The 18904-nt window shown below is 43.9% G+C and overlaps 1 protein-coding gene across 1 annotated transcript in view; it reads right to left on the bottom strand.

Annotated features, from left to right (window-relative positions):
- PSD3 (pleckstrin and Sec7 domain containing 3) overlaps positions 1-18610 on the bottom strand; it is a 626723-nt gene extending 608113 nt beyond the window's left edge. Inside the window, exon 1 of the mRNA XM_085004345.1 lies at positions 18151-18610. The gene's annotated coding sequence lies outside the window, so the exon portion shown is untranslated. The remainder of the gene's footprint in view (positions 1-18150) is intronic.
- Between the last annotated feature and the right edge of the window lie 294 nt (positions 18611-18904).

Here is an 18904-nt window from a genome sequence, read left to right as displayed (position 1 = left end):
AAACCCCAGGGATGAGGGTTCAGGAGGAAGGGCTCTTGAGAGGTCCAGTAAGACAGCCATGAAGAACGACATTGGGCTTGAGATGTCACAGGACCCCTGCTATGGCAGTTCAGTTGAGTGGTGAGGACGGAAACCAGGTTTCAAGGGATCAAGAAGTACAAGAGGAGTTCCCACTGTGGTGCAATGGGATCGGAGGCATTTGGGGAGCACTGGGTTGCAGGTTCAATCCCCAGCCTGGCACAGCAGGTTAAGGCTCTGGCGTTGCTGCAGCTGTGGCTTAGGCCACAACCACAGCTCGGATCTGATCCCTGGCCCGGGAGCTCCATAGGCCGAGGGGTGGCCAAAAATGGGAAAAAAAAAAAAAAAGTACAGGAGAGGAGAGCAAGCAAGCTGTGATGGTAGAGAACCTGTAGCGAAACAGAGGAGAGGATGAGGGAAGTCACGGAGTGAGAGTGTGGCACAGGAGGGGAGTGGGGTTGTCCTAGGGTAACACTCACATTTACAGGCAGGGAGAGAGGAGTAAAGAGAAGAGAGAACTAGAGCAGGAACCTGATGAACTACCTCCCCAGAGAAGGTGGGAAAAGAGGAAGATCCTTAGCACAGAGGAAAACCGTTGGCTTTGGAGGGAAAGGAAGAGTTTTCTCTAACGTAGGAGGAGATTAGGATGGATGTGGAAGAGAGCAAGAGGAACACGGAGGCAGGAGGCTGCCCCACGGCTTCTTTGCTGAGCAGCCCAGGGAAGAGTCTCTCTACCGAGAGCAGTCATGGCCCAGGGATGGGGACAGGAAGAAACTCAGTTTACTTAATGAGCTCCAGAGATGCTGTGGAAACTGGTTATTAGGAACCAAAATTTAGTAAAGAAAAAAGAAAAACAACCCACTTCTACGTATTTACAGCATCTTCCTCTATCATCCCATTTCCTGGTGATACGGCACTTTAAAACGAGGAGAGGAGTTTCCGTCGTGGCGCAGTGGTGAACGAATCCGACTAGGAACCAGGAGGTTGCGGGTTCGGTCCCTGCCCTTGCTCAGTGGGTTAACGATCCGGCGTTGCCTGAGCTGTGGTGTAGGTCGCAGACGCGGCTCGGATCCCGCGTTGCTTTGGCTCTGGCGTAGGCCGGGGGCTGCAGCTCCGATTTGACCGCTAGCCTGGGAACCTCCATATGCGGCCCAAAGAAATAGCAAAAAAACAAACAAAAAAATAAATAAATAAAAATAAAACGAGGAGAGGAGTGATATGCAGGCAAGGGCAGAGTGCCCTTCACAGGCACCACTTTTTCGGAAAGAGAAGCCACAGTGGACTGCAGCCTCAGGTCTGAATGGGGGACATGGTGGTCTCAACTGCTGTCACAGGGACAAAGGGACATCAGCCAGGCCAGGAGATGAGTACCTTCATCCTTAGCCTGTTTTAGCGAGAACTGCTGAAAAACCTTATCATAACCTGGCCTGGCTCCAAAGGGGGACGCTGAGGGACAGTATTCCCATCCCTTCCCAGGCTTTCATTTCTGGATTCTGCCAAGGCGAGAGGAAACCGATGCCAAGGAAATAAACACGTCTAACAGAGCGCCAGGTCCAGACACTGCTTTCTGGCTGCTTCCTACCAAGCTCAGAAGACAGTAGGCTCTAAGAACCTAGGGTGTTATGAGAAATGGGAACATACTCAGCTTACCGTAGACACTGACACAACATATCTGACAATCCTTTATAAAATACCAAGTCTAAAATGAGCGCTATCACAAAAGGGTTGATATACATATACTAGCCTGGAACAGGATTATGTTTCCGATAGAGATGCAGCCACCAGGCAAAGAGAAATGCTTCAATCCGGGTGCACAGGTGAGCCGTGTCTACTTTTTAGCTAAGAAATATAGTAAAAGAAGGAAAATATTTGCTAACTCATGCATAACCAATATAAGCTGATACAGAGCAAGATTTTTTTTTTTTCTTTGTCTTCTTAGGGCCACACCTGTGGCATATGAAGGTTCCCAGGCTAGGGGTCGAATTGGAGCAATAGCTGCCGGCCTACACCACAGCCACAGCAACTGGGGATCCAAGCCGCATCTGCGACCTATACCAGAGCTCATGGCAAAGCCGGATGCTTAACTCACTGAACGAGGCCAGGATTGAACCCGAGTCCTCATGGATACTAGTCAGGTTCATTACTCCTGAGCCACAACAGGAACTCCCGAGCAAGATTTAAAGAAGCTCAAACACCCACACATATTTTAGTAGTAAATGAAGTAGGATTAAAGTGTAATACTTTTGACTTAAAGAAAAAACTCACTGAGCCTTTTCTTAAGATCAGAAATTACCTAGGGCACATCTATTTTATACACAGAACAATCTCACTTGACAGGCAAGCTTTAGCTGTCAGGCCTTGAATTTCCTCCTCATTACATATGCTAGGACTTTATTTATATCTATCTCCTCATTATCCCAGGAATCTAAATTCCCTGAATCTTCTTTTCCAGGAGAAAGTTACTTTTCTTCTTCTCTGCTCTGAAACTCTGAGTGTTCTCTTCCTTATGGCTGGTAGAAAGAAAAAGAAAAACAAAAAACAAAAGAGTTCCCGTCATGGTTCAGTGGTAATGAACCTGACTAGTAGCCGTAAGGATGGGGGTTCAATCCCTAGCCCTCCTCAGTGGGTTAAGGATCCAGTGGCTTGGTTCTGGTGGTGTTGTGGCTGTGGCGTAGGCCAGCAGCTTTGGCTCCAATTCGACCCCTAGTCTGGGAATTTCCATATGCTGCAGGTACTGTCCTAATATGAAAAAAAAAGCAAAAACAAAAAACCGATGGCATACATTATATTTTCCTGTGTCTCTCTTTTTTTCTATCATAAAAGAGTTGTCCTGGCAATTAAGTTACTAACTTCTTTTGAGTGTCTTTCTTTTTCTTTCTTTTTTTTTTTCAAATTATACATTGCATGCAATAATTTCTTTGCTTAACCTTAAGACTTTTAGTCCTAAGAGAGTTCTGTTTCCTTCACCAGTTTTATTGAGATGTAACTGACATACCATATACATTAAAGGGGTACAGCGCAATGATTTGACTTACATGTACTATGAAGTGATTGGGAACTTTTTCAGATCAAGCCTTTTTTTCCTGAACATTTTAAGATAAAATCACACCCCAAAAGTATTTTTAGCCAAGCTATCCAGTAGTTTTTTCAAAATATGTACTTAGAAAAAAAGTAACCTAAACCATTTTTTATATCTTCCATTATTTCTCCACCATCAAATTTGTTGAATATACTTATTTTTTTTTTGTCTTTTTTTTTTTTTTTTCTCTCAGCCTAGAGAGGAGAGCCTGGCTCCTTCTGCCAGCTCCCTCCAGTCTGAGGAAGAAGATGGTTTCTCTGTCTTTTTTTCTTTTTAGGGCTACACCTGCTGCATATGGAAGTTCTCAGGCTAGGGGTCGAATCAGAGCTACAGCTGCTGGCCTTCACCAAAGCCACAGCAAAGCAGGATCCAAGCCTCGTTTGGGACCTAAACCACAGCTCATGACAATGCTGGCTCCTTAACCCACTGATTAAGGCCAGGGATCGAACCCGGGTCCTTATGGATACTAGTCAGATTCGTTTCTGCTCAGCCATGGAAGTTGTTACTGCTGAGCCATGACAGGAACTCCTGAATATACCTAATTTTACACATGAGTATATTAAGGCAAATCTATTTCTTTCTAAATTTGTTTATTGAGGCAAGTTTTTTTAGTTGTAAGATCTGTTTATTGAAAAATATTATTGATGCAAATATCCATCAGTAGTCTGAATCGAGTTAGACAACTCACCATAAACTAAATCCATTATGCTAAAAAGAGCAATTTTGAATTAAAATTGTAGAGCCACTTAAACTCTACCTCTGCATTTAGGAAATGTCAACTATTGGTGGTAGAATTTTAAATACTATCAACCGCTGGGGTCTTCTGAGAGGGGCTGAGTGCGCTGTGCATGTGGAAGGGATGTGGATGATGGCAGCCAGGGGACAGATGGTAGCGTGCCATTCCATGAGGAAGCACAAACTAGTCATAAGCAGAGACTGTGTAAAGAGATGCCTAACCAGTCCCCAAATAGCCAGAGCTGGATAATTTGATCCTTGATCGCAAAGAAGGAAAAAGTCAAATTCCCTGCTGAATTTCAACTAAACAAACAAAGGAACAAACCCTCAGGAATGGTGATGAGAAACAGCTCAAGTTTTAGGAATTCATTCTAGAAAGCAAAAGATGTTGGTTTATTTGATTTTTAGGACAACACATGTGGCATATGGAGATTCCCAGGCTAGGGGTCAAATGAATACTAGTCAGTTCATTACCACTGAGCCACAACGGGAACCCTGATGTTGGTTAATTTAATGTACATCATTGGTAATTGAAAGTTATCTGGCTGCCTTCCACTCTAATTTATGAGATATAATTTTCTAGCCAACATTTATTTAATTGATAGGACATTTTACTTGTTCCCATAAAATGAGCTAGATTTTTAAAAAATCAGCAAAAAAAAAAAAAAAAAAAGAAAGTAAAGGAGAGTTCCCGTTGTGACGCAGCAGAAACAAATCCAACTAGGAACCATGAGGTTGTAGGTCCGATCCCTGGCCTTGCTCAGTGGGTTAAGTATCTGGCATTGCCATGAGCTGTGATGTAGGTCGCAGATGTGGCTCAGATCTGGCATTGCTGCAGCTGTGGCATAGGCCGGCAGCTGTGGCTCCAATTAGACCCCTAGTCTGGGAACCTCCATATGCTGTGGGTGTGGCCATTAAAAAAAAAAAATCTGGTTAGGACAAATTAGGATAACCAAAAAGAACAACAATATTACCAAAAGCAAATACATACTAGGAATAAAATTTGAACTACTATTTTCAGAGCTTTATCAGTTACTATAAGCTTTTCTCTGAGTGGAAATATTAGTCAATAGAAATTATTTTTTGAATAAAAAATAGCTTTAAAATATAACTGGCTAAATTTATCTAAAGAAAGTTAGGACTTGATAGTTTTGAAAACTCATATCTCTATCATTTGATTTGCCAAATGCCAAAACATAGTCATGAGATATAATTTCCAATACTTTTATTCCATCATATCTAAAAATAACACCAAACCCGCCCCCCTCCACCACTCATGGCATATGGAAGTTCCCAGGCCAGGGATCTAATCCCAGCCACAGTTGCAGTCTACCCCATAACTATGGCAGCACTAGATCCTTAACCCACTGCACCACAGTGGGAACTCCAAAAAATAGCACCAACTCTAACCTTGACTGAGGTAGTAAGGAACAATAAAAACGTTGGGTTCTATACTTTTGATACAAAAAAGATAGAGCTCTGAGCTGACTTGTGAGCATAAAATAGGCATTAACATACAGGAGGCATTAGGTGTCACTGCTGCTATAATTCAGTGATTCAAAAACCTGGTGTTTGACTAAACTTCTAGATGGTTAATGAGATTTCCTTCTGAAAGCCTTTGGAATCTCGGCGCATTTCATCATATTTAATGGGTGTTGTTTTTGTTTGTAATTTTACCATAAAGTCAGGATGTGACTTGACTTGTTTTAGTTAAAGGCTGAGAAATAACAGGTGCCGGGGAATGCCAAATATCACACCTGGACAAGATGTATAAGAGCTGACGACAGCCTTATAAAGTTGGTACATCACTCAGCTCAAGCAGTAGAGACTTGATGTGGAGAAGATGGGGTGGAGAGGTGGGGGGTTCTCCCCCCCACCATCCCACAGCTGTGGTGGTGGATGCTTCACCCTAACCTTAAGCCGAGGGGGTGAAGGGCTTCTGCAGAACTAAGTGGAGAGCTTGGTGCAAGTATAAATGGACCGAGACTGTGTTGCTGGATCAGCCTGAGCGGCAGCGTGGAAGAAAAGTACAGCTTCCTCCTACCACCTGAGGGCACAGGTGCGCCTTCCTCCGTGATGTGGGGCAGGGCCGTGTCATTGACGAAAGGGGTGTTGTCTGGGGCAGGCCTGCTGCAGCTCAGCAGCACAAAACCTGGGGAGGATCTTCATCCGTTAGAAGAGGATGAAAATGACCATCCAGCCACATCAATGTCCTCTTCTTCAGAATTCAGCCCGAGGTACCCAGAGGGGATTCTCTAAAAAAGCATGGAAGCGCCTTCTTCCCCCGGCAAACTCCTCAGCCGCAGGACTCCACACGTCTGAGAGCGCCCACACACGGGAGCTTGGAGCCAGACCACGGAGAGCTTCACCTCCTTTCCCAGGTGGACCAGGCCAGCCTCTCAGGGTGTCAGGTGGGGCCCCAGCAGGAGAGCAAAATGGGATGGGGGATCGCAAGGGCATTAACTGCTTTTTGTATTTTCTGCGTTTCTTATACCCTGACAAGTGGAGCCTTGCTGACCTTAAAGAGACTGCCCATCCCAGGAACTGGCTGTTGACCTTAGTGATTGCCCGCTCCCAGAAGTAGCCTTTCCTGTGCAAATCTGCCTGCTCAGAGCCGGCAGCCCACCGTCTCCTTCACAGATTCACACATGCTGAGCCTCATCCCCCTGGTTCAGGTACCCTTATACCCAGAGCCCTGCAGGTATCAAACTAGATGATCCTAAGCCCATTCGCCCACCTTGCCTGCCACCACAGAAAACACAATAAAGGTGCTTGTGCCATTTCCCCCAACCCTTCTGCCTCCCAGTGGACCCAGGTGCCCCCGCCCAAGTGGCTCTGTGCATCCCATCACACCTCTTGCTTCTAAGAAACCGAGTAAGAGCCTCTCCCTTTGTTACACAGCAGGATCTCATTGCTTATCCACTCCAAATGCAATAGTTTGCATCTACTACCCCACACTCCCCGCCCATCCCACTCCTTCCCCCTTCCCCCTTGGAACTTTATCTAGTCATTTGTGATGGAACATGATGAAAGGTAATGTGAGAAAAAGAATGGATATATATATATATATAAAATGACTGGGTCACTTTGCTGTATAGCAGAAATTGACAGAACATTGTAAATCAACCAGAGTAAAAAAAATTTTAAAGAAAAAAAGAAATGCATAAAAAATAAAACTTTTCTGTATATCCAATATTGTTCCAAAATAGAAAGTTTATTAAAAAAGGAAAACCTTTCCCTTCATGGCTATCATTGCTCTGTCCACGTCCTGCCACACCTGAGGACCCCACAAATAGGAAGCCACCCACTGCAGGCTTCCCAATAGAAGATTCGCCTACATTGGGAACAGCTTCCATTTGAAGGCTTGGCAGCTGGTTATTTCACAAGATTGGCATTTAATTACCACATGAGACCTTCCTGGTAAGTAGTTGTGATGGAAGATGCTGTGTTCTGTGGGATTAAGAGGGCCTGGAAAAACTGCAGGGTCCTCCTGAAAGTCTACAAGCTTCTGGGAAGAAACTGCTTTTGAAGGAACGGGGATTGGAAAGAATCAAGTTGTTTTTGGCTTGAGTATTATGGAGTTCAGTTTATTGAATAAGTTCATTTAGTATGTTCTGGCTACATAATAAAAATGCACAAATCTATCAATTCACATCAAGTTCCTTGAGGAAGGAAGTTCTTACAATGCAATGCTCAAGTGAAAATATATTGCAGAACATTCTGGACAAAAGAAGTCTTGAGAAATGTTTTATTTGCAGTGACGTTTTAAAGCACAGACTCATACTAATAGTGAATTTATTAACCTTAGTTGTGTGAAGAAATGTCTCTTTCCTCTAGTTTTGTGTACAAGTAATACATTATTGGAAATTTCTCTGAAAACTACCTGAAGTAGAGTCTTGAACATGTATTGGAAGTTTAGAAACATCCTTTGACCTGTGTAATTCCTCTTCTAGAAATTCATTTTACATCTTCTAGAAATTCCATTTACATTGGAAGGATATACAAAGTATTGACTGCAAGGATGTAGTGTTGTTTATGGTGTTAAAAATTGGAGACATTCTTAGTGTTCAATAGCAGATTGAACAATATTTCAGTTAAATAAATCATGGCACATTCATACAAAGGAATCCATTATATAAAAAGATATTCCAGATCAGTGATTCTCAAGAATTGTTTCTTTTTTTCTGGATTTAAATAATTTTCAAATTTTTTCCACTATAGTTGATTTACAGTGTTCTGTCAATTTCTACTGTACAGCAAAGTGACCCAGTCATATTCTTTTTCTCACATTATCCTCCATCATGTTCCATCACAGGCGACTGTATATAGTTCCCTGTGCTATGCAGCACGATCTCATTGCTTATCCACTCCGAATGCAATTGTTTTTCATCTATTAGCCCCAGACTCCCTCCCACTTCTCCTTGGCAACCACAAGGCTGTTCTCCACATCCATGAGTTTCTTTTCTGTGGAAAGGTTCACTTGTGCAGTATATTAGATTCCAGGTATAAGTGATATCATATGGTATTTGCCTTTCTCTTTCTCTTACTTCACTTAGTATGAGAGTCTCTATTTCCATCCATGTTGCTGCAAATGGCATTATTTTGTTCTTTTTTTATGGCCGAGTAGTATTCCATTGTGTCTATATACCATATCTTCTTAATCCATTCATCTGTTGATGGCCATTTAGGTTGTTTCCACGTCTTGGCACTAGTGAACAGTGCTGCAATGAACATAGGGCTGCAAGTATCTTTTTCAATGAAAGTTTTGTCTGGATATATGCCCAGGAATGGCATTGCTGGGTCATATGGTAGTTCTGTATTTAGTTTTCTGAAGAACCTCCATATTGTTCTCCATAGTGGCTATACCAATTTACATTCCCACTAACAGTGTAGTAGAGTTCTCTTTTTTCCATACCTTCTCCAGCATTTGTTATTTGTGGACTTATTAATGCCATTCTGACTGGTATGAGGTGGTACCTCATGATAGTTTTGATTTGCATTTCTCTAATAATCATTGATGTGAGCATTTTTTCATGTGCTTGTTGGCCATCTGTATATTTTCTTTGGAGAAATGTCTATTCAGGTCTTTTGCCCATTTTTCAATTGGGTTTTGGCTTTTTTTGTGTTTTGTTGTATAAGTTGTTTATATGTTTTAGAGATTAAGCCCTTGTCAGTTGCTTCATTTGAAATAATTTTCTCCCATTCCATAGGGTCTTTTTGGTTTTTTAATGGTTTCCTTTGCTGTGCAAAAGCTTGTCAGTCTGATTAGGTTCCATTGGTTTATTTGCTTTTATTCCTGTTGTCTTGGGAGTCTGATCTAAGAAAACATTTGTACAGCTGATGTCAGAGAATGTTTTGCCTATGTTCTCTTCCAGGAGTTTTGTGGTGCCTTGTCTTACATTTACATCTTTAAGCCATTTTGAATTTATTTTTGAGCATGGTGTGAGAGTGTGTTCCAGTTTCATTGATTTACATGAGACTGTCCAGTTTGCCCAGCCCACTTGCTGAAAAGCCTGTCTTTTTCCCATTTTATATTCTTGCTTCCTTTGTCAAAATTGACCCTACAGTGTCAGGGTTTATTTCCAGTTTCTCTGTTCTGTTCCATTGGTCTGTATGTCTGTTTTGGTACCAGTACTGCACTGTCTTGATTACTCTAGCTTTGTAATATTGCCTGAAGTCTGGGAGAGTTATGCCTCCTGCTGGCTTTTGTTCCTCAGGATTGCTTTGGCAATTCTGGGTCTTTTATGGTTCCATGCAAATTTTTAGATTGTTTGTTGTAGTTCTGCGAAAAATGTCATGGGTAATTTGATAGGGATAGCATCAAATCTGTAGATTGCTTTGGGTAGAATGGCTATTTTTTATGGTAATGATTCTTCCAACCCAGGAGCATGGAATATTTTTCTCTTTCTTTGAATCCTCTTTAATTTCCTTGATTAATATTTTCTAGTTCTCAGCATATAAGTCTTTCACCTCCTTGGTCAGGTTTATTCCTAGGTCTTTAGTTTTTGGGGGGCGCAATTTTAAAAGGTACTGTATTATTGATAAATACGTATTGATTGCCATTTTAAACCTTGTTTTCCTGTTGAGTCTATGTTTCTTATTTGTTCCTTTCTTTCTTTGGTTGGATGATTTCCTTTTATTTTATCCTTGTGTCCTTTTCTTTTTAGTTTTTGTGAAGGTAATTCTTGGTTTTGATTTTCAGTTGCCCTATTTTTCAAGTATGTTAACCCCTTCATATATCTACTCTCTTTGCCTGATAGTCATATAGGCTCAAACACATTCTAAAAAAAAAAAAAAAAAAAACAAAGAGTCTGGATTTTCTTACTTTCCATATTCACATTCTCCGATTTTGAAGACCATTTCTTAACATCTTCATGTTTGTCCTTTTACTGTTCCTTGTGTTTATCATCACTGTTACATTTTTTTTCTTTTAGATCTGTATACTGGCTTATTTAAGTGATTTCTTTCCAATTGTGGTTTCCTCCATCCTATTTCTTCTTACTTCTTTTTTATTTAGAGAAGCCCTTTCAGTATTTCTTTTAGAATGGGTTTAGTATTGCTGTATTCTTTTAGCTTTTGTTTGTTGGAGAAAATTTTTTATTTCTCCTTCTATTTTAAATGATATTCTTGTTGAGTAGAGTATTCTAGGCTGAAAATTTTTCCCTTTTAGAACTTTGAATATATCTTGCCTCTATTTTGGCCTATAGTGTTTCTGTAGAGAAATCAGCTGATAGCCTTATGGGGGTTCCCTTATAAATAATGCTTTTTTTTCCCCTCTTGCTGCCTTTAGAATCCTATCTTTACCTTTAACTTTTGCCATTTTTATTATAATATGTCTTGGTGTTGGTTCTACTTGTTTTGGGCCCTCTGTGCTTTCTGTATCTTGATATCTGTTTCCTTTAGATTCGGAAAGTTTTCAAACATAATTACTTCAAATATATTTTCAATCCCCTTTTCTTTTACTTCTCCTTCTGGAATACCTGTTAGGTGTAGATTGGCCTGCTTTGTATTATCCCATATATCTCTTATATTCTTTCAAGTTTTTTTATTTGGTTTTCTGTCTGCTGTCTTAATTAGGTGATTTTTCCATTATTCCATCTTCCAACTCACTAATTCATTCCTCTGCATTATTCGTTCTGCTCTTTAGTGTCTTTAACTCAGTTTGTGTCTCTGCAAATGAATTAAAAAAAATTTTTTTTTGGTTTCTTCTTATGTTTTCTAGTTCCTTTCTAAAGTAATCCACATTATTGTTTATATCCACTCTTAATTCTTTCACATTCACCCTTAATTCATTCAGTATTTTCACTATCTCCCTTTTGAACTCAGTGTTTATTAGACCGCAGAGGACTGTTTAATTTTTTGCTGCTTCAGGTGAATTCTCCTGTTCTTTTAACTGGGAATGGTTCCTAAGCTTCTTCATTTTGCTTATATTTTTCTTTTTCTGTGAGTTAGGGAAACCAGCTACTGTAGTCTTGGAGGGTTATTTCTATGCAAGAGGACACTTTTGTGTTTTGTGGGGGTTACTATTTATTTTTGGCATGGGAGTTTGGATATTTGCTGTCCCGTTCCTCAATGTGAGCCAGTTGAGTGTCTTTCCTGGGAGAAGGAGGCAGTGGGTAGGGCTAGTAGTCAGTGCCTCTTGCTGGGCTCTTGACAGTAGCAAGGACCTGCAAGAAGGTGGCACAGGCTACTCCTAGTTACAGGACCCTGGGAAGGAGTAATGAGACTTAGGCAGATTTATGCAGTGCCCAAAGCATTTGGCAGTGGCAGTGGCAGAGTGTGTCAGTTTCCAGGGAGTGAGAGCAACAGCGGGTGGTGTTCCATCACAATGCCCACCTGTGTGGTGCCTTCTGATGTGATTGGGGCCACAAGTTGTGCCAGTTCATGGACTCCTAGTGGTTGCAGGCCATGTCCACCTCTGGAGTCAGAGATAACTGTGGTTTGCCCCCGCCAGCTGTAGACCATGCAGGAAGCACCCTGTCCAACTTAGCCCATGCAGGAATTGCTGCACAGGCCATTCTTAGTGGCAGGATCCTGGGAAGTGACAGTGATCAAGCATGCGTGGACACTGCCTGGAGCATTTGGCAGTGGCAACAGAAGGGCAGCTGTGTTCCCAGGGGAGTGAGAGCATCAACAGGTGGTGCTCAGTTCCAGTGCTCTCTTTTTTTGCCCACCTTTGAGGTGATTGGGGCTGCAAGTGGAGCCTGTTCACAGACTTCTAGTGGTGACAGGCCACGCCCCCCTCTGGTTTCTGAAATGACTGCTGTGGTTTGTTTCCACTGCCTGTAGATCATGCAAGATGCACTGTGTTGCACTTAGCATCCCCCCCCACACACACACACACACACTGCCCTTGGCCCACACAAGGGTGCCCAGCCACCCATAGCCCACGCAAGGTGCCCAGTCTTCCATAGATAGAGCAAGTGGCCCTTGCCACATGTAGCCTATGCCAGAGGTTCCCGGCTCTCTGAGAGTCTGAGCATACACAGGGAAAGAGATTCCTATGGTGGTCTTCCCCTCCTCCTCTCACCTACCCCAACAATGGCACCTTGCTTCTCCTATGGGCCTGGACCTTCTCCCAGGTTCCCTCTGCCATGGCGTTCCACTCCCCAGCCCATAGCACACTGCTCCCCCACCCATGGCACACTGCTCCCTAACCCCTCAGGCTGTATCCACACAGCCAGCCCTAGTCCTCTCCCCAGAACTGACCTCTGGAGCCTGAGTCTCAGTGCCCAGCCCCACCCGAGCATCTCAGGCTGTGGTGTCCAGGGCGGTGATACAAATGATCTGTGTGTCTTTCATTCTACTTTGTCCTCAGTCCAGCTGCTGCTCTTTTCTTGGTGACTTTGAGATCCCTCTACCTTGCCTGAGCTCCCTGTTGGTTAGGTGCCTTCTCAAGGTGTGGGTTAATTTTCTCTTTCACAGCTCCCTCTCAGAAGTGCTAGTCCTGTCTTAATTCCTTTTTTCTCTTTCTCTTTTTTGTCCCTTTTGTTCTACCCAGTTATGCTGAGGGTTTCTTGACCTTTTTGGAAGTTTTAAGTTGTCCTGCCAGCATTCATAGATGATCTGTGCGAATTGTTCTACGTGTAGATGTGGTTTTTTGATGTGTTTGTGGGAGAGGGTGTGCATGATGTCTGGTTTCTCTGCCTTCTTTTCTTCCCTCTCAAGTTTTTTTTCAATATTGTCCCTGTAAGGAGGCTTTTTAGACTTTTTTCTCCTGATACTTTCTTACCCACCTCCTTCCCCCATGAAATTTTGTTTGTTTGCTTGCTTACTTATTTATTTTACAGCCACACAGGCAGCATCTGGAAATTCCCAGGCTAGGGGTCAAATTGGGGTTGCTTATGCCACAGCCACACAGGATCCGGGCTGCATCTGCGACCTACACCACAGCTTGCAACAATGCCAGATCCTTAACCACTGAGTCAAGGCCAGGGATCGAACCCCATGAAATTTTAATACCACAATGTACATCTGCTTATGTACTGTAGCCCTTTGGTGGGGGCAGAGGGGGTCACAAACCATTGTAATATCTAAGGTCTTTTTTTAGGACCTTAGAACCAGTATTTTCCGGTACCAGTATAGGAACCAGTATTTTCCAATTTGAGGGCCCATTCTCAAACTCACCAAGAAAGAAAGCATGTTGTTGATGGGTAGGTATTGACATGGAAAAGGGTTTATGATATTTTGGAAGGTAAAAAAAAATAGGTTGTATGATACAGAACACATTCATTTACTTGTAAATAGGTATAGAAAAATATCTAAAAGTTTCTATATAGAGGTATTAATGCTGTTTGTCTCTGGGTGGGAAATAGAACTAATATTTATCAATGTCCTTTTGTGTTAGGCACTTGTCATGTCATTTTCTCTGTGATAACTCTTGGATGGGCTGCCCACCTGCCCGCCCCCACTGCCCCCCCACCAAATGAGAGCAGGGGAGGGTAGCAAGCATGGTACTTTGCACAAATTTGCATTTAGTAAATGGGAGCTATTTAATTACACATAACAATATTTTATTAGAATAATATTTCTATTGTTATCTTAGAGTCTCTCTCTGATTTTTCACTTTTTAGGGCTGCACCCACAGCACAGGGAAATTCCCAGAATAGGGGTTGAATCAGAACTACAGCTGCCAGTCTATACCACAGCCACAGCAACACAGGCTCCGAACCACATCTGTGACCTTCACCAAGACCCACTGAGCGAGGCCAGGGGTTGAACCCACATCCTCTTGGATTCGTTTCCAATGCGCTACAATGGGAACTCCTCTCTCTGTTTTTTTTAAAATTAAGACAGCAGAGGTGAAATGTTCAGGAACCCATGGAGTCAGGCTGCCTGGGGGGGATCTTTGCTGTTGGCTGGGTAGCCTTATGATCGATCACTTAATCTCTCACATTCAACCTCTTGGTTCATTAAATGATCACGATCACATAATTACCCGGCACCACCTGGGCTGGTTGTGAGGATTAAATAAACTCATCCATACACTGAGCTTAGGACAGTGTCTGGTATGTAGGGAATTCTTGATAATGTTGGCGTTTCCTTTTTCTTTTCTTTCTCTCTCTTTTTTTTAACTTTTTAGGACTGCACCCGTGGCACATGGAAGTTCCCAGGCTAGGGGTATAATTGGAGCTGCAGCTGCCAGCCTGCACCACAGCCACAGCACCGTCAGATCTGAGCCATGTCTGCAACCTGCACCACAGCTCATGGCAATGCCTGATCCTTAACCCACTGAGCAAGGCCAGGGATCAAACCTTAATCCTCACGGATACTAGTTGGGTTTGTTTTGCTGAGCCGCAAAGGGAACTCCCTGGCTTTTACTCTTAACTGCTTGCTGGCAGGACTTTGGTTTTGACTCCTGATGAGACAAGGGGGCTTGGAGGGTCCATGCAGCAGAGAGATGTGATCTGACTTAGGCTCCCAAAGGGCCACCCCGGCTGCCATGTGAACAGTCTACAGGGAGGGGGTTTGTGAGGGAGCAGACAGCAGTTACTCCAATGGTCCAGGTGGGAAATGGGGGCACTTGGACCACATGCTCAGAGGCTGGGGTTTTCAGAAGAGAGCTGAGTAGACTTTTGGAAAAATGGACGGGGCTGATTGGCTTGTTGGGGTACTTTTGCGGGACATGAACTGTTATGATGATCCTGCTATGGTGGTGAGGGGGTGCAGGGGTGGGGGGCAAGAGCTGAGTAACTCATGGCCTTTGGGCCTTGTGAGGCTCTAAGATGACAAGGCAGCAATTTAGGCCTTACCATGCACGTGGCCCAAGTGGGTGCCTTTGACACAGTTTGGTGGTATGTGTGGTGGAGTCTGATGGCATAGGATTCAAGGCTGGGAGATGTGAGGACAGGCGGAAAGGGTGCAGGAGGAGTAATGGGGGGCACAAAGGCCATCGACTCCACCTGCTACCCCAGGGTATTCGGGGTTTGGTCAGGCAGGCAGGGCCCTTCAGAAAGGAAGGCTGTGGGATATGGAGAGGCGGGCTGAGGATGGCTTGTGGGACCAGGGGCACTGTGGGAGGTTCTGGGAATTGGGAAGGACTGAGACATGGGAAAGGAGGGGTGGTGGAGAGCTGCATGGTAAATAGAGTCCAGGGGAAGCATGGGGCCTCGGGGGGCTGGAGGTCCCTGTGGTTCCAGATGTAAACAGGAGGAAAAGGAACTATGACACTGGTCATGACAGCTTCAAGGCACCCCTGAGCCTTGATAGGCCGGAGGAGACAGGTCCTGGCGGGGCTCTCTCATTGTTAGTTCTGCAATCTTGCCTCATCTCTGAGCTGCACTTTTCATGTGAGTGGAATGAGAGAGATGGAATAGAAGGTTTCTTAGGGAAACTTTTAGTCCATAATATAAGATTTTAGCCAGTCTGCCCAGGTGCTATAGCGTCCAGAGGTCTCCATGGCCATGGCCAGCCAGCTCGCCCACATCAGTGCACAGGATCTGGAGCAGAACCAGAACTCAGCTCGATTTGCTCCTCTCCCCAGGCCCCCTCCTGCTCCTAACCCATCGGCAACTTGACTTCTGTCCTTGCCTTGATCCTCTGTGCCTGTGATCTTACCGTGTTAAGATCTTCCTGCACCCTTGACCTTACTGTGATCTTAACTCTGTGTTCTCCACGTCGGTCTCTATCCAACCCCTCATGGATCAAGTTCACAGCTGCCCCAGGAAGCCCCAGCTTCTTCCAAGGTCAGGACCCTCTCAACCACCACTTGGGCAAGACTAACCCAACTGTAGTGTTCCCACATTTCCCTGGACATCCTGTGCTTGGTCACAGGGGGCAAGAAGCCTTTCCTCCTCTCTGTCCCATGCAGACACCCTACACAAAGCACAGGGGGACCTGCTCTTCTTATGAGGACCCTGAGATTCTGAGTCTGGGGCTGGAGCAGTAGAAGCCCAGCTTCCAAGGCAGCAAAGTTAGACAAATCTCTCCTCCATCTGTGAGCGGCCTTTCCCTGGAACACGCTGCTCATGTGAAGGCATGATCCTTCCATCAGCAATTCTGCACAGGGTTGCAGGGGCTCACAGGCCTTCTTAGGGCCCCCCAAGCATGGGCCTCTTAGCATCCCAGAGACCCCAAGTTAGGATTTCTCTAATTTAGCCAGGATCCCTTCCTGGGAATTTCATTTCCTCTTCTCTTTCTTCCTTCTTTCCTTTCTTTCTTTCTCTTTTCTTTTTCCCTTCTTTCCTCCCTCCCTCCCTCCCCCGCCTCCTTCTTTCTTTTCATTTTTTTCTTTTTAGGGCCTCACTTGCATCATTCAGAAGTTCCCAGGCTAGGGATCAAATTGGAGCTGCAGCCACCTGCCTACACCACAGCCACAGCAATGCCAGAACCCAGCTGCATCCGAGATCTACACTGCAGCTCATGGCAACACTGGATCTTTAACCGACTGAGCGAGGCCAGGACCTCATCCTCACAGAAAGTCACATCCTCACAGACACTGTGACAGTTCTTAACCCACTGAGTCACAACAGGAACTCCTCATTTCCTCCTTCTCAAAGACAGAGAGAATCCAGAAAGGAGAAGGCTCCATCTGCTCTCATTTCAGGGGAAACGCCCAGGACAGAAGGGGAAAAACCCATCTCCTGGCAGAGTGCTTCCTGGGAAACGGATCTTTTCAGTTCCTATCCACAGAAAGTGCCTCACACGTTCCCTGGTCAGCCTTCCCCTCGCCCAGCCCTTGTCCTTAAAATCTGCCTCCTCCGCCTGTATCCTGCGAGTGTATCCAACTGAGATTACGGAGTTAGGCTGAAAGGTAACCTGCACGCTCAGTTGCTAACACAGTCATGCTTAATCATTGTTTTTGACGGATGACCTGTCGTAATATTGACACTCATGAATTCATGGTGTAACACAAGTGCCATGCTTTCTAATACTTTTTTTTTTTTTTTCTCATTGTTTATAAACGGTGTGTTTTGTGTAGCCATCGGCTGTCTTTAAAGGGAGCACTGGCATGTCCTGCCCTGATGGCAGTGGGTTATCTGATACGTCTGCTTAGCAAGTTCCTCTTCGACCGTTAACAAACTGCAATAATTTCACATTGAGGTGTTTCCCCTACTCTCCTGATGAGGCCAAAGCGCCATAGAAAGGCCATCTTAGTGGGTCTGGTTACGAAAATGGAGACAATTTTTAATGGATAAGCAGAAAATAGAAAGTAATCTTTTCTACCTCTGTTTTTTTTTTTTTTTTTTTAAGTTTAAATCTTCAGCTTTTCTTGAGAAATACACAACACCTTATTCTAACATTTTTCGTGTTGACAGGTTTTCTTCATAACGTATTTGTCATCACCTGCTTTGGTTATGTCTGTTTCACACTAAAGATTTTACATAAAGGGCAAAAAGCAAAGGTTTTTTTGTTTGTTTGTTTGTTTGTTTTTTTAATGTACCAGAGCTCCTTAAAACAGAATAGACCTGAGAGTTCCAGTAAAACCTTCCCACAGTGAATGTTCGTGAGAACACTACATAGCCATGCAGTCAATATTTTGGAATATATTGAAAGAAAAGCATAATTCAAGGTCACTAACCTGCCTTGATCCTCAAACACCAAGCCTCGGGCAATTGGAGCTTATGCGACAATAGATTTAGATGGTAAAACCAAGTATATTTTTCCGACTCGTCTTCCTCCAAAGGAAAATATACCCCGAAACGACCCAGCAGAATACCCCAAATCGTATCTCCTATCATGCAAGAATTCTTATTTATACATAGTCAGGGTTATAGAAAGGATAAAACTTTTCCAAGACCCAAACATTTCTTCCTGATATAGCTTCTTGCTGGTGTTTTGCTTCACACAAAAAGTTTTCGTCTGAAGCAGTGACTTACCAGGCTTGCATCTGGCCAGGTCCCTGAAAAGCTTTCTCTTCGTTGTGAGGTTGTGTCTGACACTTCAAATATAAAAGTCCCATCAGTTGTGTCGCCAGTTGTGTCGCCTGTTGCAGTGACCTGTTTGTCCCAGTGGTCTCCTTTTTTTCTCTACAAAACCTTCACACTCGTTACTTGCTTCCTCATTTCGCCTCGTCTACACTCCAGGCCCAGACAAAAACCACACGGCCTTGGTTTACTTGTCAAAGAAAACGTGTAAAATGCACATGTATCAAGCCAAGCAGGAATCACCAATTGCAAAATGATTTAGAAGTTTCTTGGAAGAGAAGTGGGAACCCCATTAGCTCTCGTTTTGCGTAGGTTTGTTCAAGAGTAAGTTTTTTTTCCAATGCTGGAGGGTGTAAGTGCAGCCAGGGGCGCTTCTGCCAGCTGAGAGCGAAAGGGAGCGTGATTCTAAAATGAGCCGGAGGGTAACCGGACCCCAGGGCTCTGACGATTCATCCAGCACAGCGACAGGAAGTGCGCTGGTGAGTTGAAGTTAGAGAAACAGTGGCCTCTTACGGAGCCGCAGATGTCACACTGATTACACACAGTGGGGTAACTGGTGGCTTATTTTGACAGCCATTCAATAGGCAATACAGGAGGAGAGGGCCACCACTGAAAAGCCATTTCAGGCTTCATTATTTCCTTTTTATAAGGTCCCACAGTCCCATTCTGTGATTATCCTCTCTCTTTCTTTTCCAGCAGAGTTTCC

The sequence above is a fragment of the Sus scrofa genome, chromosome 17 (genome assembly GCF_054392235.1).
Source record: "Sus scrofa isolate SSC_HxYL_T2T_F1_AM1 chromosome 17, Sscrofa_HxYL_maternal_Yorkshire_Landrace_v2.0, whole genome shotgun sequence".
Taxonomy (NCBI): domain Eukaryota; kingdom Metazoa; phylum Chordata; class Mammalia; order Artiodactyla; family Suidae; genus Sus; species Sus scrofa.
Note: the sequence above shows the minus strand (reverse complement) of the source record. Positions and strands in the feature narration are given on the sequence as shown.